This window comes from Amia ocellicauda, unplaced genomic scaffold (genome assembly GCF_036373705.1).
Source record: "Amia ocellicauda isolate fAmiCal2 unplaced genomic scaffold, fAmiCal2.hap1 HAP1_SCAFFOLD_30, whole genome shotgun sequence".
In the NCBI taxonomy this organism is placed as follows: domain Eukaryota; kingdom Metazoa; phylum Chordata; class Actinopteri; order Amiiformes; family Amiidae; genus Amia; species Amia ocellicauda.
In genome coordinates, this window is record NW_027102865.1 from 1552590 (window position 1) to 1569606 (window position 17017).

Consider the following 17017-nt stretch of genomic DNA (forward strand, 5'->3'; position numbering starts at 1 on the left):
AATAGAATGACAGCCATGAAGTCAGAATCAGTCCATTGCCCTTCACTTAAGATTTGTACAATGTATAATGTTTATAAATCAAAACGCAACAAATATATGTACAATACAGTTTACAAACTGAATTTGTAAAAAAGAATGTTTTGCTGACTTTTGTATTCTCTTTGAAGCAACAAAATGTATGTGTTATGTATGTCGTAACTAGGGTTTGACTTTTATGACCTGGGGCTGGATGAAATTTAATTTGAGATGCACTGTAAAAGCTCCAGGAAATTGCAACTGGCCACTGCACCTTCCATAAGAGAGCTCAAACATTTGCTAATGCATTGGTTGCCTCACAGGCACTCTTTCCCTGGTTTGCCCATGTGGCGCATGGTGTTGGCCACACGGGCAAAGGGGGGATGTGTGCATCAGTCTTTTAAATTGGTTTGCCCCAGGTTTTATAGTAACAGCTTAGCAATATTGTAGAACTTGCCACATTTGTCAAGCTCATAATCCTGCAATATGCAAATAGATTGTGTTCAAAAGCTTAAATGTTGTGGATATGAATATATACTTGTAATAATATATAGGTGTTCTAAATGGGTTGAAGCCTATCCCGTAGGAAGGCTGAAGTAGTAAAAGTAGCAAAAATACAGTTAAGGGATGTTATATGTAGATTTCGCATTCCAGGGAAATTTCCAGTGATAGGAACACTCACTTCACTGGGACAATAGTGCAGGAACTATGCAAAGCCCTGCGAGGTAAACAACATTTTCACTGCCCCATCAGGCTCAGTCAGCTGGAGCAGTGGAGAAACAAAATGGGATATTAAAGAATAAGCTGTCTAATATATGCAAACAAACAGGACTCAAACGTCCAGATCCCCTTCCTATAGTCCTAATGACAATGAAATCGTCAGCAAATTGAGAAAAACAGGTCTTTCTCCGTGTGAGATTATTATGGGATGACTTATGAGACTCTCCATCACTCCTCCATTGTCTGTAAGGGAAATGGACATCCACTTGATGGATGATGCTATGTTGTCTCTTTGTATGGGACTAACACGTGCTTTCGAAGCTGTCCATTCACAGATGAAAGCCGCCCAGACTGAACCATCCCAGCAGGTTTACCACCCCTTCCAGCAAGATGACTGTGTATATCAAAGCACACAAGAGAAAGTCCTCCCAACAGCCCAGGTGGACAGGGCCCTACCAGGTGCTCCTGACCACCCACACAGCTGTGAAGTGCCTAGGAACGACGACATGGATCCACTCCTCACACTGCAAACTTGCCAATCGAGGCGATCAGCACAACCCTGGTGGAGAACAGAGGGATAAAGGAATTGTTCTTCCACATCAGATTTGACATTACTGTATGTATGCAGGCCCTTGTAATTGCTTTTCCAATACTGCCAACTGGTTATTGATGATTGATTTCACATTGTGGTACGAGTATCGAGTGAAATGCGTGCTATCCACCTCAACAACACAGCGATAACATGGAGCCGGCAGGTGATCCAGGTCACAATAGAGGTCAAGCAGTGGGAGGAGGAAGACGTGGTGGTCAAAGGTGTAGCGTAAGGTACACTTATAAAATTCAATTAAAGAAGTGAATTTATAGTATCACCTTATCACGAATCCTGGAATCTTGTAGAACTCATTTTCTGTAATAATTGGATGCAGACACCAATTCCAAAGATATAAATTGTCAAATTTATTCAAAAACAAAGACTAAATGTAGCACTACACTAATTATACAAAAGGGAAAAACTAATTAAAATTCAACTCTAGATCAACAAATCAAAGACAAATCACTTCCGTGACCAAATCAAAGACCATGGGATCGCATATGATAACACACAAATCATTAAACAAAAAAGGTTATAAACACATTGACTACAATACCGGTTAGTAAGACGAAGGTGAGTCTCTCATTAGTATTGTTAGTCAGACATTCAATAACTACGCAGGTTAGTATTTATGTCAGGTAACTTCTCGTTATATATATATCAGTCTCATTAACGTTTAGGTGGAGAGAAAGATCCTATCATTACTTGTTACCACAATTTCCCTTAACTGATTATTATTCAATGATTAAGGATAGGCAGGGCCACCTATAATCTGGTGTCTATTAACTTGTGTCAATTTCAGACTAAACAGTTAAACAGGAATGAGAAGATATTTCTCGGCGTTGTCAGATTTTATTTCTAAAATTATCAACAAAACAGTTGAATGCAACACACATTTATATTTAAGAAAACTAAATGATATTACACATTCTAGAGTTATGAATCACAGATTAACATTTCTAATTGATTTCTCAAATGTCATGAATCATGAACTCCAAACTGTTAAACTTATGTGAACTTCATCGCAGAGAGGCCTCTCTGGCTTCGGGCTCAGATAACAGCACACGGCACGAGGTCCGTGTGGTTTGGAACAAAGGCAGTCCGGTTCGGCTTTGTCCAAGAACTTCCACTCAGTCGATGCACCTGGAAGTTGGGGTTTCGCGAATGTAGAGTCTTTTCCAAACAGATTTTCCACTGGTTTGAAGGCTCCAAGGTAGTGCACAAAATCTTCTTTGTAAGCAGGGTTCCACCGTAGTTACTTGAAGACAAAGTCTTTGAGGAAAGCAGGGCCCTGTTTATTCCAAGGGTCAAGTTTCTTAAGACTCAAATAGCTATTTAAGTGACTGACACTTTCGTATTCAGTCGACTTAGTCAATTGTCCAGCTGTAAAACTCCACTGATCAGGTGGGTCTGTGAAGTTATTTATTTAATAAAGTCCTTTAAAATAATTCTTCGCTCAATCTCCTTCTCCCAGTTTAACTCTTCTGTTGCCGGCAAAGACTTGGTTGGTTTCTGATTCCGGTTCTGGCAACAGAGCTACAGGTTGAGCTGTGGCAGCGAGATTCTGGTTCAGGTGAGAGAGAGAGAGAGAGAAAGACTGTCCGCTGTTCCTTATAGTCTGTCAGATCAGTAGGTGATTGGTCCCTGAGTTCTTGAGATTGGATTTCGGTTTCAGCCCCAAGTGTCCTATTGGAGGGAGGCTTTATTTATGACTGATGTCAATCCATGCCATCTTTTGGAAATGCCGGTTGGCCTGGGTTCGTAGCTCTATGTCGGGATTTCGGCTCTCATCCACTTCAAAGAGTTTTTATCACCTACAGGCCCCTTTCTCCAGACATCTCATAGCAGAATTCCAAACTATTTGGCCTCTTCTCGGTGCCATCCTCCCCAAAACTGTCACTTTGATGCAAACCAGTTCCAAGCTGATGAGCTAAGGAAATCTGATAACTTTGGGGGGGGAGAGGTCTTCTTTAGATCAGTGCTTCAGCTCAGAGCCCAAATGCTCTTATCAAAATACACCCAACATAACGCTACATATGTATGTATGTATGTATATATGTGTAGAAGGAAAATTAGAAATTATTTTCTTACACCTGTTTTTCTCTCTTGTATACTTAAGAAAGATACGGTCAAGCTAGAAGGTCAGCCCAGAAGATAGTTTGATTTCTGTTTGTTATTTACGATGAGAACCTTGGAGACATTGTCAAACGGTATGACCTACGTGCCTGTTCCCTAAAACCATGTGTTGACCTATGAACTCTGTTCTATAATGATATATGTTCTGCTTAGTTAGCCTTTAAGATAACATTGTAATGACTTTCTAGCATGTATAGATGTATATATGTATGTATATATATATATATATATATATGTATGTATGTATGTCCAATTGCTTTGACAATACAAATGAATTGAATTGAGAGGAAGAGAGAGAGAGAGAGAGAGAGAGAGAAAGAGAGAGAGAGAGACAGACAGACAGACAGACAGACAGCTCAGCGATGACATCACGAGCCTCTCTCAGCTGACTGCTATGACATCACAGAGCACGTACATTCCGATGCTTGTCGTCTGTCAACCACTCAGTCACTGCTAGCCAGACTGTCCCTAAGACAAAGTGTACAATACTTCAATTATATCTCCTCCAGACTGAAAGAGAGTATTACGAGCTACGATGAAGTTACCCAAGAGACGTATAAAGCTTGCAGCACCTGGTATTTCCAGGAGGTCACCCATCCAAGTACTGACCAGGACCTGCCCCGTTCAGCTTACGCGATCTGACGAGATCGAGCGCGTTCAGGACGGTGTGGACACAAGCCGAGAGGCCTGGCTGCATGATGTCTCTTAATGGTTGGCGGGTATTGACGGAACTTCCAGCAAAAAAAAAAAAAAAGAAAAACGGAGGGAAAAATATCAGTGCAGCAAAGGATGTTGAAAGTAGCCAGGTACGTGTACAATACTTCAATTATATCTCCTCCAGACAGAAAGAGAGTATTAAGAGCTACGATATAGTTACCCAGGAGACGTAAAAAGCTTGCAGCACCAGGTTTTTCTAGGAGGTCTCACATTCAAGTACTGACCAGGTCCTGCCCCGTTTAGCTTCCGAGATCTGATGAGATCGGGCGCGTTCAGGTCTGTGTGTCCGCAAGCCGAGATGCCTGGTTGCATGATGTCTCTTAAAGGCTGGCGGATATTGATGGAACTTCCAGAAAAAAGAAAAAATAAAAATAAAAATGGCGGGAAAAATATCAGTGCAGCAAAGGGTGTTGAAAGTAGCCGGGTACGTGTACAATTCTTCAATTATATCTCCTCCAGACAGAAATAGAGTATTAAAAGCAACGATGAAGTTACCCAGGAGACGAAAAAGCTTGCAGCACCTGGTATTTCCAGGAGGTCACCCATCCAAGTACTGACGAGGCCCTGCACCGTTTAGCTTCCGAGATCTGATGAGATCGACCGCGTTCAGGACGGTGTGGCCGCAAGCCAAGCAGCCTGGCTGCATGATGTCTCTTAAAGGCTGGAGGGTATTGACGGAACTTCCGGCAAAAAAAAAAAGAAAAAAGAAAAATGGAGGAAAAAATATCAGTGCAGCAAAGGGTGTTGAAAGTAGCCGGGTATGTGTACAATTCTTCAATTATATCTCCTCCAGACTGAAAGAGAGTATTACGAGCTACGATGAAGTTACCCAAGAGACGTATAAAGCTTGCAGCACCTGGTATTTCCAGGAGGTCACCCATCCAAGTACTGACCAGGACCTGCCCCGTTCAGCTTACGCGATCTGACGAGATCGAGCGCGTTCAGGACGGTGTGGACACAAGCCGAGAGGCCTGGTTGCATGATGTCTCTTAATGGTTGGCGGGTATTGACGGAACTTCCAGCAAAAAAAAAAAAAAAGAAAAACGGAGGGAAAAATATCAGTGCAGCAAAGGATGTTGAAAGTAGCCAGGTACGTGTACAATACTTCAATTATATCTCCTCCAGACAGATAGAGAGTATTAAGAGCTACGATAAAGTTACCCAGGAGACGTAAAAGCTAGCAGCACCAGGTACTTCCAGGAGGTCTCACATTCATGTACTGACCAGGTCCTGCCCCGTTTAGCTTCCGAGATCTGACGAGATCGGGCGCGTTCAGGATGGTGTGGCCGCAAGCCGAGATGCCTGGCTGCATGATGTCTCTTAAAGGCTGGCGGGTATTGACGGAACTGCCAGCAAAAAAAAAAAAGAAAAATAGAGGGAAATATACCAGTGCAGCAAAGGGTGTTGAAAGTAGCCGGGTACGTGTACAATTCTTCAATTATATCTCCTGGAGACAGAAAGAGAGTATTAAGAGCTACGATGAAGTTACCCAGGAGACGTAAAAAGCTTGCAGCACCTGGTATTTCTAGGAGGTCTCCCATCCAAGTACTGACCAGGCCCTGCCCCGTTTAGCTTCCGAGATCTGACGAGATCGGGCGCATTCAGGACGGTGTGGCCACAAGCCGAAAGGCCTGGCTGCATGATGTCTCTTAAAGGTTGGCGGGTATTGACGGAACTTCCAGCAAAAAAAAAAAAAAAAAAATAGAAAAATGGAGGGAAAAATATCAGTGCAGGAAAGGGTGTTGAAAGTAGCCGGGTACGTGTACAATTCTTCAATTATATCTCCTGGAGACAGAAAGAGAGTATTAAGAGCTACGATGAAGTTACCCAGGAGACGTAAAAGCTTGCAGCACCTGGTATTTCTAGGAGGTCTACCATCCAAGTACTGACCAGGCCCTGCCCCGTTTAGCTTCCGAGATCTGACGAGATCGGGCGCATTCAAGACGGTGTGGCCACAAGCCGAAAGGCCTGGCTGCATGATGTCTCTTAAAGGTTGGCGGGTATTGACGGGACTTCCATCAAAAAATAAAAATAAAAAAAGAAAAAAGAAAAATGGATGGAAAAATATCAGTGCAGCAAAGGGTGTTGACAGTAGCTGGATACGTGTACAATACTTCAAGTATATCTCCTCCAGACAGAGAGAGAGTATTAAGAGCTACGATAAAGTTACCCAGGAGACGTAAAAGCTTGCAGCACTAGGTATTTCCAGGAGGTCTCACATTCATGTACTGACCAGGTCCTGCCCCGTTTAGCTTCCGAGATCTGACGAGATCGGGCGCGTTCAGGATGGTGTGGCCGCAAGCCGAGATGCCTGGCTGCATGATGTCTCTTAAAGGCTGGCGGGTATTGACGGAACTTCCAGCAAAAAAAAAAAAAAAAAAGAAAAATGGAGGGAAAAATATCAGTGCAGCAAAGGGTGTTGAAAGTAGCCGGGTACGTGTACAATTCTTCAATTATATCTCCTCCAGACAGAAAGAGAGAATTAAGAGCTACGATAAAGTTACCCAGAAGACGTAAAAGCTTGCAGCACCAGGTATTTCTAGGAGGTCTCCCATCCAAGTACTGACCAGGCCCTGCCCCGTTTAGCTTCCGAGATCTGACGAGATTGGGCGCATTCAGGACGGTGTGGCCGCAAGCCGAGAGGCCTGGCTGAATGATGTCTCTTAAAGGTTGGCGGGTATTGACGGAACTTCCAGCAAAAAAAAAAAAAAAAAAAAAAAGAAAAATGGATGGAAAAATATCAGTGCAGCAAAGGGTGTTGACAGTAGCTGGGTACGTGTACAATTCTTCAATTAAATCTCCTGCAGACAGAAAGAGAGAATTAAGAGCTACGATAAAGTTACCCAGGACACGTAAAAGCTTGCAGCACCAAGTATTTCCAGGAGGTCTCCCATCCAAGTACTGACCAGGTCCTGCCCCGTTTAGCTTCCGAGATCTTACGCGATCGGGCGCGTTCAGGACGGTGTGGCCGCAAGCCAAAAGGCCTGGCTGCATGATGTCTCTTAAAGGTTGGCGGGTATTGACGGAACTTCCAGCAAAAAAAAAAAAAAAAAGAAAAATGGATGGAAAAATATCAGTGCAGCAAAGGGTGTTGACAGTAGCTGGGTACGTGTACAATACTTCAATTATATCTCCTCCAGACAGATAGAGAGTATTAAGAGCTACGATAAAGTTACCCAGGAGACGTAAAAGCTAGCAGCACCAGGTACTTCCAGGAGGTCTCACATTCATGTACTGACCAGGTCCTGCCCCGTTTAGCTTCCGAGATCTGACGAGATCGGGCGCGTTCAGGATGGTGTGGCCGCAAGCCGAGATGCCTGGCTGCATGATGTCTCTTAAAGGCTGGCGGGTATTGACGGAACTGCCAGCAAAAAAAAAAAGAAAAATAGAGGGAAATATACCAGTGCAGCAAAGGGTGTTGAAAGTAGCCGGGTACGTGTACAATTCTTCAATTATATCTCCTGGAGACAGAAAGAGAGTATTAAGAGCTACGATGAAGTTACCCAGGAGACGTAAAAAGCTTGCAGCACCTGGTATTTCTAGGAGGTCTCCCATCCAAGTACTGACCAGGCCCTGCCCCGTTTAGCTTCCGAGATCTGACGAGATCGGGCGCATTCAGGACGGTGTGGCCACAAGCCGAAAGGCCTGGCTGCATGATGTCTCTTAAAGGTTGGCGGGTATTGACAGAACTTCCAGCAAAAAAAAAAAAAAAAAAAAATAGAAAAATGGAGGGAAAAATATCAGTGCAGGAAAGGGTGTTGAAAGTAGCCGGGTACGTGTACAATTCTTCAATTATATCTCCTGGAGACAGAAAGAGAGTATTAAGAGCTACGATGAAGTTACCCAGGAGACGTAAAAAGCTTGCAGCACCTGGTATTTCTAGGAGGTCTACCATCCAAGTACTGACCAGGCCCTGCCCCGTTTAGCTTCCGAGATCTGACGAGATCGGGCGCATTCAGGACGGTGTGGCCACAAGCCGAAAGGCCTGGCTGCATGATGTCTCTTAAAGGATGGCGGGTATTGACGGAACTTCCAGCAAAAAATAAAAATAAAAAAATAAAAAAGAAAAATGGATGGAAAAATATCAGTGCAGCAAAGGGTGTTGACAGTAGCTGGATACGTGTACAATACTTCAATTATATCTCCTCCAGACAGAGAGAGAGTATTAAGAGCTACGATAAAGTTACCCAGGAGACGTAAAAGCTTGCAGCACTAGGTATTTCCAGGAGGTCTCACATTCATGTACTGACCAGGTCCTGCCCCGTTTAGCTTCCGAGATCTGACGAGATCGGGCGCGTTCAGGATGGTGTGGCCGCAAGCCGAGATGCCTGGCTGCATGATGTCTCTTAAAGGCTGGCGGGTATTGACGGAACTGCCAGCAAAAAAAAAAAAGAAAAATAGAGGGAAATATACCAGTGCAGCAAAGGGTGTTGAAAGTAGCCGGGTACGTGTACAATTCTTCAATTATATCTCCTGGAGACAGAAAGAGAGTATTAAGAGCTACGATGAAGTTACCCAGGAGACGTAAAAAGCTTGCAGCACCTGGTATTTCTAGGAGGTCTCCCATCCAATTACTGACCAGGCCCTGCCCCGTTTAGCTTCCGAGATCTGACGAGATCGGGCGCATTCAGGACGGTGTGGCCACAAGCCGAAAGGCCTGGCTGCATGATGTCTCTTAAAGGTTGGCGGGTATTGACGGAACTTCCAGCAAAAAAAAAAAAAAAAAAAATAGAAAAATGGAGGGAAAAATATCAGTGCAGGAAAGGGTGTTGAAAGTAGCCGGGTACGTGTACAATTCTTCAATTATATCTCCTGGAGACAGAAAGAGAGTATTAAGAGCTACGATGAAGTTACCCAGGAGACGTAAAAGGCTTGCAGCACCTGGTATTTCTAGGAGGTCTCCCATCCAAGTACTGACCAGGCCCTGCCCCGTTTACCTTCCAAAATCTGACGAGATCGGGCGCATTCAGGACGGTGTGGCCACAAGCCGAAAGGCCTGGCTGCATGATGTCTCTTAAAGGTTGGCGGGTATTGACGGAACTTCCAGCAAAAAAAAAAAAAAAAAGAAAAATGGATGGAAAAATATCAGTGCAGCAAAGGGTGTTGACAGTAGCTGGGTACGTGTACAATACTTCAATTATATCTCCTCCAGACAGATAGAGAGTATTAAGAGCTACGATAAAGTTACCCAGGAGACGTAAAAGCTAGCAGCACCAGGTACTTCCAGGAGGTCTCACATTCATGTACTGACCAGGTCCTGCCCCGTTTAGCTTCCGAGATCTGACGAGATCGGGCGCGTTCAGGATGGTGTGGCCGCAAGCCGAGATGCCTGGCTGCATGATGTCTCTTAAAGGATGGCGGGTATTGACGGAACTTCCAGCAAAAAATAAAAATAAAAAAATAAAAAAGAAAAATGGATGGAAAAATATCAGTGCAGCAAAGGGTGTTGACAGTAGCTGGATACGTGTACAATACTTCAATTATATCTCCTCCAGACAGAGAGAGAGTATTAAGAGCTACGATAAAGTTACCCAGGAGACGTAAAAGCTTGCAGCACTAGGTATTTCCAGGAGGTCTCACATTCATGTACTGACCAGGTCCTGCCCCGTTTAGCTTCCGAGATCTGACGAGATCGGGCGCGTTCAGGATGGTGTGGCCGCAAGCCGAGATGCCTGGCTGCATGATGTCTCTTAAAGGCTGGCGGGTATTGACGGAACTGCCAGCAAAAAAAAAAAAGAAAAATAGAGGGAAATATACCAGTGCAGCAAAGGGTGTTGAAAGTAGCCGGGTACGTGTACAATTCTTCAATTATATCTCCTGGAGACAGAAAGAGAGTATTAAGAGCTACGATGAAGTTACCCAGGAGACGTAAAAAGCTTGCAGCACCTGGTATTTCTAGGAGGTCTCCCATCCAAGTACTGACCAGGCCCTGCCCCGTTTAGCTTCCGAGATCTGACGAGATCGGGCGCATTCAGGACGGTGTGGCCACAAGCCGAAAGGCCTGGCTGCATGATGTCTCTTAAAGGTTGGCGGGTATTGACGGAACTTCCAGCAAAAAAAAAAAAAAAAAAAATAGAAAAATGGAGGGAAAAATATCAGTGCAGGAAAGGGTGTTGAAAGTAGCCGGGTACGTGTACAATTCTTCAATTATATCTCCTGGAGACAGAAAGAGAGTATTAAGAGCTACGATGAAGTTACCCAGGAGACGTAAAAGGCTTGCAGCACCTGGTATTTCTAGGAGGTCTCCCATCCAAGTACTGACCAGGCCCTGCCCCGTTTAGCTTCCGAAATCTGACGAGATTGGGCGCATTCAGGACGGTGTGGCCGCAAGCCGAGAGACCTGGCTGAATGATGACTCTTAAAGGTTGGCGGGTATTGACGGAATTTCCAGCAAAAAAAAAAAAAAAAAAAATAGAAAAATGGAGGGAAAAATATCTGTGCAGGAAAGGGTGTTGAAAGTAGCTGGGTACGTGTACAATTCTTCAATTATATCTCCTGCAGACAGAAAGAGAGTATTAAGAGCTACGATGAAGTTACCCAGGAGACGTAAACAGCTTGCAGCACCTGGTATTTCTAGGAGGTCTCCCATCCAAGTACTGACCAGGCCCTGCCCCGTTTAGCTTCCGAGATCTGACGAGATCGGGCGCATTCAGGACGGTGTGGCCACAAGCCGAAAGGCCTGGCTGCATGATGTCTCTTAAAGGTTGGCGGGTATTGACGGAACTTCCAGCAAAAAAAAAAAAAAAAGAAAAATGGATGGAAAAATATCAGTGCAGCAAAGGGTGTTGACAGTAGCTGGGTACGTGTACAATACTTCAATTATATCTCCTCCAGACAGATAGAGAGTATTAAGAGCTACGATAAAGTTACCCAGGAGACGTAAAAGCTAGCAGCACCAGGTACTTCCAGGAGGTCTCACATTCATGTACTGACCAGGTCCTGCCCCGTTTAGCTTCCGAGATCTGACGAGATCGGGCGCGTTCAGGATGGTGTGGCCGCAAGCCGAGATGCCTGGCTGCATGATGTCTCTTAAAGGCTGGCGGATATTGATGGAACTGCCAGCAAAAAAAAAAAGAAAAATAGAGGGAAATATACCAGTGCAGCAAAGGGTGTTGAAAGTAGCCGGGTACGTGTACAATTCTTCAATTATATCTCCTGGAGACAGAAAGAGAGTATTAAGAGCTACGATGAAGTTACCCAGGAGACGTAAAAAGCTTGCAGCACCTGGTATTTCTAGGAGGTCTCCCATCCAAGTACTGACCAGGCCCTGCCCCGTTTAGCTTCCGAGATCTGACGAGATCGGGCGCATTCAGGACGGTGTGGCCACAAGCCGAAAGGCCTGGCTGCATGATGTCTCTTAAAGGTTGGCGGGTATTGACGGAACTTCCAGCAAAAAAAATAAAAAAAAAAAATAGAAAAATGGAGGGAAAAATATCAGTGCAGGAAAGGGTGTTGAAAGTAGCCGGGTACATGTACAATTCTTCAATTATATCTCCTGGAGACAGAAAGAGAGTATTAAGAGCTACGATGAAGTTACCCAGGAGACGTAAAAAGCTTGCAGCACCTGGTATTTCTAGGAGGTCTACCATCCAAGTACTGACCAGGCCCTGCCCCGTTTAGCTTCCGAGATCTGACGAGATCGGGCGCATTCAGGACGGTGTGGCCACAAGCCGAAAGGCCTGGCTGCATGATGTCTCTTAAAGGATGGCGGGTATTGACGGAACTTCCAGCAAAAAATAAAAATAAAAAAATAAAAAAGAAAAATGGATGGAAAAATATCAGTGCAGCAAAGGGTGTTGACAGTAGCTGGATACGTGTACAATACTTCAATTATATCTCCTCCAGACAGAGAGAGAGTATTAAGAGCTACGATAAAGTTACCCAGGAGACGTAAAAGCTTGCAGCACCTGGTATTTCCAGGAGGTCTCACATTCATGTACTGACCAGGCCCTGCCCCGTTTAGCTTCCGAAATCTGATATGATCGGGCGCATTCAGGACGGTGTGACTACAAGCCAAGAGGCCTGGCTGCATGATGTCTCTTAAAGGCTGGCGGATATTGACGGAACTTCCAGCAAAAAAATAAAATAAAAAGAAAAATGGAGGGAAAAATATCAGTGCAGCAAAGGGTGTTGAAAGTAGCCTAGTACGTGTACAATTCTTCAATTATATCTCCTGGAGACAGAAAGAGAGTATTAAGAGCTACGATGAAGTTACCCAGGAGACGTAAAAGGCTTGCAGCACCTGGTATTTCTAGGAGGTCTCCCATCCAAGTACTGACCAGGCCCTGCCCCGTTTAGCTTCCGAGATCTGACGAGATTGGGCGCATTCAGGACGGTGTGGCCGCAAGCCGAGAGGCCTGGCTGAATGATGTCTCTTAAAGGTTGGCGGGTATTGACGGAACTTCCAGCAAAAAAAAAAAAAAAAAAAAAAAAGAAAAATGGATGGAAAAATATCAGTGCAGCAAAGGGTGTTGACAGTAGCTGGGTACGTGTACAATTCTTCAATTAAATCTCCTGCAGACAGAAAGAGAGAATTAAGAGCTACGATAAAGTTACCCAGGACACGTAAAAGCTTGCAGCACCAGGTATTTCCAGGAGGTCTCCCATCCAAGTACTGACCAGGTCCTGCCCCGTTTAGCTTCCGAGATCTTACGCGATCGGGCGCGTTCAGGACGGTGTGGCCGCAAGCCGAGAGGCCTGGCTGCATGATGTCCCTTAAAGGTTGGCGGGTATTGACGGAACTTCCAGCAAAAAAAAAAAAGAAAAATAGAGGAAATATACCAGTGCAGCAAAGGGTGTTGAAAGTAGCCGGGTACGTGTACAATTCTTCAATTATATCTCCTGGAGACAGAAAGAGAGTATTAAGAGCTACGATGAAGTCACCCAGGAGACGTAAAAAGCTTGCAGCACCTGGTATTTCTAGGAGGTCTCCCATCCAAGTACTGACCAGGCCCTGCCCCGTTTAGCTTCCGAGATCTGACGAGATCGGGCGCATTCAGGACGGTGTGTCCACAAGCCGAAAGGCCTGGCTGCATGATGTCTCTTAAAGGTTGGCGGGTATTGACGGAACTTCCAGCAAAAAAAAAAAAAAGAAAAATGGATGGAAAAATATCAGTGCAGCAAAGGGTGTTGACAGTAGCTGGGTACGTGTACAATTCTTCAATTAAATCTCCTGCAGACAGAAAGAGAGAATTAAGAGCTACGATAAAGTTACCCAGGACACGTAAAAGCTTACAGCACCTGGTATTTAAAGGAGGTCTACCGTCCAAGTACTGACCAGGTCCTGCCCCGTTTAGCTTCCGAGATCTGACGAGATCGGGCGCATTCAGGACGGTGTGGCCACAAGCCGAAAGGCCTGGCTGCATGATGTCTCTTAAAGGTTGGCGGGTATTGACGGAACTTCCAGCAAAAAAGAAAAAGAAAAAAAGAAAAAAGAAAAATGGATGGAAAAATATCAGTGCAGCAAAGGGTGTTGACAGTAGCTGGATACGTGTACAATACTTCAATTATATCTCCTCCAGACAGAGAGAGAGTATTAAGAGATACGATAAAGTTACCCAGGACACGTAAAAGCTTGCAGCACTAGGTATTTCCAGGAGGTCTCACATTCATGTACTGACCAGGTCCTGCCCCGTTTAGCTTCCGAGATCTGACGAGATCGGGAGCGTTCAGGATGGTGTGGCCGCAAGCCGAGATGCCTGGCTGCATGATGTCTCTTAAAGGCTGGCGGGTATTGACGGAACTTCCAGCAAAAAAAAAAAAGAAAAATAGAGGGAAATATACCAGTGCAGCAAAGGGTGTTGAAAGTAGCCGGGTACGTGTACAATTCTTCAATTATATCTCCTGGAGACAGAAAGAGAGTATTAAGAGCTACGATGAAGTTACCCAGGAGACGTAAAAAGCTTGCAGCACCTGGTATTTCTAGGAGGTCTCCCATCCAAGTACTGACCAGACCCTGCCCCGTTCAGCTTCCGAGATCTTACGCGATCGGGCGCATTCAGGACGGTGTGGCCACAAGCCGAAAGGCCTGGCTGCATGATGTCTCTTAAAGGTTGGCGGGTATTGACGGAACTTCCAGCAAAAAAAAAAAAGAAAAATGGATGGAAAAATATCAGTGCAGCAAAGGGTGTTGACAGTAGCTGGGTACGTGTACAATACTTCAATTATATCTCCTCCAGACAGATAGAGAGTATTAAGAGCTACGATAAAGTTACCCAGGAGAGGTAAAAGCTAGCAGCACCAGGTACTTCCAGGAGGTCTCACATTCATGTACTGACCAGGTCCTGCCCCGTTTAGCTTCCGAGATCTGACGAGATCGGGCACGTTCAGGATGGTGTGGCCGCAAGCCGAGATGCCTGGCTGCATGATGTCTCTTAAAGGCTGGCGGGTATTGACGGAACTGCCAGCAAAAAAAATAAAGAAAAATAGAGGGAAATATTCCAGTGCAGCAAAGGGTGTTGAAAGTAGCCGGGTACGTGTACAATTCTTCAATTATATCTCCTGGAGACAGAAAGAGAGTATTAAGAGCTACGATGAAGTTACCCAGGAGACGTAAAAAGCTTGCAGCACCTGGTATTTCTAGGAGGTCTCCCATCCAAGTACTGACCAGGCCCTGCCCCGTTTAGCTTCCGAGATCTGACAAGATCGGGCGCGTTCAGGATGGTGTGGCCGCAAGCCGAGATGCCTGGCTGCATGATGTCTCTTAAAGGCTGGCGGGTATTGACGGAACTGCCAGCAAAAAAAAAAAAGAAAAATAAAGGGAAATATACCAGTGCAGCAAAGGGTGTTGAAAGTAGCCGGGTACGTGTACAATTCTTCAATTATATCTCCTGGAGACAGAAAGAGAGTATTAAGAGCTACGATGAAGTTACACAGGAGACGTAAAAAGCTTGCAGCACCTGGTATTTCCAGGAGGTCACACATCCATGTACTGACCAGGCCCTGCCCCGTTTAGCTTCCGAAATCTGATATGATCGGGCGCATTCAGGACGGTGTGACTACAAGCCAAGAAGCCTGGCTGCATGATGTCTCTTAAAGGCTGGCGGATATTGACGGAACTTCCAGCAAAAAAATAAAATAAAAAGAAAAATGGAGGGAAAAATATCAGTGCAGCAAAGGGTGTTGAAAGTAGCCTAGTAGGTGTACAATTCTTCAATTAAATCTCCTCCAGACAGAGAGAGAGTATTAAGAGCTACGATAAAGTTACCCAGGAGACGTAAAAGCTTGCAGCACTAGGTATTTCCAGGAGGTCTCACATTCATGTACTGACCAGGTCCTGCCCCGTTTAGCTTCCGAGATCTGACGAGATCGGGCGCGTTCAGGATGGTGTGACCGCAAGCCGAGATGCCTGGCTGCATGATGTCTCTTAAAGGCTGGCGGGTATTGACGGAACTTCCAGCAAAAAAAAAAAAGAAAAATAGAGGGAAATATACCAGTGCAGCAAAGGGTGTTGAAAGTAGCCGGGTACGTGTACAATTCTTCAATTATATCTCCTGGAGACAGAAAGAGAGTATTAAGAGCTACGATGAAGTCACCCAGGAGACGTAAAAAGCTTGCAGCACCTGGTATTTCTAGGAGGTCTCCCATCCAAGTACTGACCAGGCCCTGCCCCGTTTAGCTTCCGAGATCTGACGAGATCGGGCGCATTCAGGACGGTGTGTCCACAAGCCGAAAGGCCTGGCTGCATGATGTCTCTTAAAGGTTGGCGGGTATTGACGGAACTTCCAGCAAAAAAAAAAAAAAGAAAAATGGATGGAAAAATATCAGTGCAGCAAAGGGTGTTGACAGTAGCTGGGTACGTGTACAATTCTTCAATTAAATCTCCTGCAGACAGAAAGAGAGAATTAAGAGCTACGATAAAGTTACCCAGGACACGTAAAAGCTTACAGCACCTGGTATTTAAAGGAGGTCTACCGTCCAAGTACTGACCAGGTCCTGCCCCGTTTAGCTTCCGAGATCTGACGAGATCGGGCGCATTCAGGACGGTGTGGCCACAAGCCGAAAGGCCTGGCTGCATGATGTCTCTTAAAGGTTGGCGGGTATTGACGGAACTTCCAGCAAAAAAGAAAAAGAAAAAAAGAAAAAAGAAAAATGGATGGAAAAATATCAGTGCAGCAAAGGGTGTTGACAGTAGCTGGATACGTGTACAATACTTCAATTATATCTCCTCCAGACAGAGAGAGAGTATTAAGAGATACGATAAAGTTACCCAGGACACGTAAAAGCTTGCAGCACTAGGTATTTCCAGGAGGTCTCACATTCATGTACTGACCAGGTCCTGCCCCGTTTAGCTTCCGAGATCTGACGAGATCGGGAGCGTTCAGGATGGTGTGGCCGCAAGCCGAGATGCCTGGCTGCATGATGTCTCTTAAAGGCTGGCGGGTATTGACGGAACTTCCAGCAAAAAAAAAAAAGAAAAATAGAGGGAAATATACCAGTGCAGCAAAGGGTGTTGAAAGTAGCCGGGTACGTGTACAATTCTTCAATTATATCTCCTGGAGACAGAAAGAGAGTATTAAGAGCTACGATGAAGTTACCCAGGAGACGTAAAAAGCTTGCAGCACCTGGTATTTCTAGGAGGTCTCCCATCCAAGTACTGACCAGACCCTGCCCCGTTCAGCTTCCGAGATCTTACGCGATCGGGCGCATTCAGGACGGTGTGGCCACAAGCCGAAAGGCCTGGCTGCATGATGTCTCTTAAAGGTTGGCGGGTATTGACGGAACTTCCAGCAAAAAAAAAAAAAAAAAAAATAGAAAAATGGAGGGAAAAATATCAGTGCAGGAAAGGGTGTTGAAAGTAGCCGGGTACGTGTACAATTCTTCAATTATATCTCCTGG

The 17017-nt window shown here is 45.0% G+C and overlaps 15 non-coding genes and 24 pseudogenes across 15 annotated transcripts; all 39 read right to left on the reverse strand.

Moving 5' to 3' along the window:
- Positions 1-4023: 4023 nt before the first annotated feature.
- On the reverse strand, positions 4024-4142 carry LOC136729079 (uncharacterized; annotated as a pseudogene).
- A 213-nt stretch (positions 4143-4355) lies between these two features.
- On the reverse strand, positions 4356-4474 carry LOC136729103 (uncharacterized; annotated as a pseudogene).
- A 215-nt stretch (positions 4475-4689) lies between these two features.
- LOC136729749 (uncharacterized) lies at positions 4690-4808 on the reverse strand (annotated as a pseudogene).
- Positions 4809-5024: 216 nt separating this feature from the next.
- Positions 5025-5143, reverse strand: LOC136729080 (uncharacterized; annotated as a pseudogene).
- A 212-nt stretch (positions 5144-5355) lies between these two features.
- On the reverse strand, positions 5356-5474 carry LOC136728877 (uncharacterized; annotated as a pseudogene).
- A 210-nt stretch (positions 5475-5684) lies between these two features.
- On the reverse strand, positions 5685-5803 carry LOC136729224 (5S ribosomal RNA). The gene has a single exon (XR_010808856.1). It is a non-coding gene; the product is annotated as a 5S ribosomal RNA (ribosomal RNA).
- A 218-nt stretch (positions 5804-6021) lies between these two features.
- On the reverse strand, positions 6022-6140 carry LOC136729421 (5S ribosomal RNA). Its single transcript, XR_010809019.1, has one exon. It is a non-coding gene; the product is annotated as a 5S ribosomal RNA (ribosomal RNA).
- Positions 6141-6364: 224 nt separating this feature from the next.
- On the reverse strand, positions 6365-6483 carry LOC136728890 (uncharacterized; annotated as a pseudogene).
- Positions 6484-6698: 215 nt separating this feature from the next.
- LOC136729391 (5S ribosomal RNA) lies at positions 6699-6817 on the reverse strand. Its single transcript, XR_010808992.1, has one exon. It is a non-coding gene; the product is annotated as a 5S ribosomal RNA (ribosomal RNA).
- Positions 6818-7037: 220 nt separating this feature from the next.
- On the reverse strand, positions 7038-7156 carry LOC136729464 (uncharacterized; annotated as a pseudogene).
- A 214-nt stretch (positions 7157-7370) lies between these two features.
- Positions 7371-7489, reverse strand: LOC136728878 (uncharacterized; annotated as a pseudogene).
- A 209-nt stretch (positions 7490-7698) lies between these two features.
- LOC136729236 (5S ribosomal RNA) lies at positions 7699-7817 on the reverse strand. Its single transcript, XR_010808857.1, has one exon. It is a non-coding gene; the product is annotated as a 5S ribosomal RNA (ribosomal RNA).
- A 221-nt stretch (positions 7818-8038) lies between these two features.
- LOC136729360 (5S ribosomal RNA) lies at positions 8039-8157 on the reverse strand. Its single transcript, XR_010808964.1, has one exon. It is a non-coding gene; the product is annotated as a 5S ribosomal RNA (ribosomal RNA).
- Positions 8158-8381: 224 nt separating this feature from the next.
- Positions 8382-8500, reverse strand: LOC136728891 (uncharacterized; annotated as a pseudogene).
- Positions 8501-8710: 210 nt separating this feature from the next.
- Positions 8711-8829, reverse strand: LOC136729308 (5S ribosomal RNA). The gene has a single exon (XR_010808917.1). It is a non-coding gene; the product is annotated as a 5S ribosomal RNA (ribosomal RNA).
- Positions 8830-9049: 220 nt separating this feature from the next.
- Positions 9050-9168, reverse strand: LOC136729600 (uncharacterized; annotated as a pseudogene).
- A 214-nt stretch (positions 9169-9382) lies between these two features.
- Positions 9383-9501, reverse strand: LOC136728879 (uncharacterized; annotated as a pseudogene).
- Positions 9502-9725: 224 nt separating this feature from the next.
- Positions 9726-9844, reverse strand: LOC136728892 (uncharacterized; annotated as a pseudogene).
- Positions 9845-10054: 210 nt separating this feature from the next.
- Positions 10055-10173, reverse strand: LOC136729243 (5S ribosomal RNA). Its single transcript, XR_010808858.1, has one exon. It is a non-coding gene; the product is annotated as a 5S ribosomal RNA (ribosomal RNA).
- A 220-nt stretch (positions 10174-10393) lies between these two features.
- On the reverse strand, positions 10394-10512 carry LOC136729515 (uncharacterized; annotated as a pseudogene).
- A 220-nt stretch (positions 10513-10732) lies between these two features.
- On the reverse strand, positions 10733-10851 carry LOC136729244 (5S ribosomal RNA). The gene has a single exon (XR_010808859.1). It is a non-coding gene; the product is annotated as a 5S ribosomal RNA (ribosomal RNA).
- A 213-nt stretch (positions 10852-11064) lies between these two features.
- On the reverse strand, positions 11065-11183 carry LOC136728881 (uncharacterized; annotated as a pseudogene).
- A 209-nt stretch (positions 11184-11392) lies between these two features.
- On the reverse strand, positions 11393-11511 carry LOC136729245 (5S ribosomal RNA). The gene has a single exon (XR_010808860.1). It is a non-coding gene; the product is annotated as a 5S ribosomal RNA (ribosomal RNA).
- A 221-nt stretch (positions 11512-11732) lies between these two features.
- Positions 11733-11851, reverse strand: LOC136729361 (5S ribosomal RNA). Its single transcript, XR_010808965.1, has one exon. It is a non-coding gene; the product is annotated as a 5S ribosomal RNA (ribosomal RNA).
- A 224-nt stretch (positions 11852-12075) lies between these two features.
- On the reverse strand, positions 12076-12194 carry LOC136729041 (uncharacterized; annotated as a pseudogene).
- A 216-nt stretch (positions 12195-12410) lies between these two features.
- LOC136729374 (5S ribosomal RNA) lies at positions 12411-12529 on the reverse strand. The gene has a single exon (XR_010808977.1). It is a non-coding gene; the product is annotated as a 5S ribosomal RNA (ribosomal RNA).
- Positions 12530-12750: 221 nt separating this feature from the next.
- LOC136729344 (5S ribosomal RNA) lies at positions 12751-12869 on the reverse strand. Its single transcript, XR_010808950.1, has one exon. It is a non-coding gene; the product is annotated as a 5S ribosomal RNA (ribosomal RNA).
- Positions 12870-13078: 209 nt separating this feature from the next.
- LOC136729410 (5S ribosomal RNA) lies at positions 13079-13197 on the reverse strand. The gene has a single exon (XR_010809009.1). It is a non-coding gene; the product is annotated as a 5S ribosomal RNA (ribosomal RNA).
- A 211-nt stretch (positions 13198-13408) lies between these two features.
- Positions 13409-13527, reverse strand: LOC136728894 (uncharacterized; annotated as a pseudogene).
- A 224-nt stretch (positions 13528-13751) lies between these two features.
- LOC136728902 (uncharacterized) lies at positions 13752-13870 on the reverse strand (annotated as a pseudogene).
- A 210-nt stretch (positions 13871-14080) lies between these two features.
- Positions 14081-14199, reverse strand: LOC136728797 (uncharacterized; annotated as a pseudogene).
- Positions 14200-14408: 209 nt separating this feature from the next.
- On the reverse strand, positions 14409-14527 carry LOC136728978 (uncharacterized; annotated as a pseudogene).
- Positions 14528-14737: 210 nt separating this feature from the next.
- LOC136729338 (5S ribosomal RNA) lies at positions 14738-14856 on the reverse strand. Its single transcript, XR_010808944.1, has one exon. It is a non-coding gene; the product is annotated as a 5S ribosomal RNA (ribosomal RNA).
- A 210-nt stretch (positions 14857-15066) lies between these two features.
- LOC136728936 (uncharacterized) lies at positions 15067-15185 on the reverse strand (annotated as a pseudogene).
- Positions 15186-15400: 215 nt separating this feature from the next.
- Positions 15401-15519, reverse strand: LOC136728941 (uncharacterized; annotated as a pseudogene).
- A 210-nt stretch (positions 15520-15729) lies between these two features.
- LOC136729411 (5S ribosomal RNA) lies at positions 15730-15848 on the reverse strand. Its single transcript, XR_010809010.1, has one exon. It is a non-coding gene; the product is annotated as a 5S ribosomal RNA (ribosomal RNA).
- A 211-nt stretch (positions 15849-16059) lies between these two features.
- Positions 16060-16178, reverse strand: LOC136728895 (uncharacterized; annotated as a pseudogene).
- Positions 16179-16402: 224 nt separating this feature from the next.
- LOC136728903 (uncharacterized) lies at positions 16403-16521 on the reverse strand (annotated as a pseudogene).
- Positions 16522-16731: 210 nt separating this feature from the next.
- LOC136728798 (uncharacterized) lies at positions 16732-16850 on the reverse strand (annotated as a pseudogene).
- Positions 16851-17017: the final 167 nt, after the last annotated feature.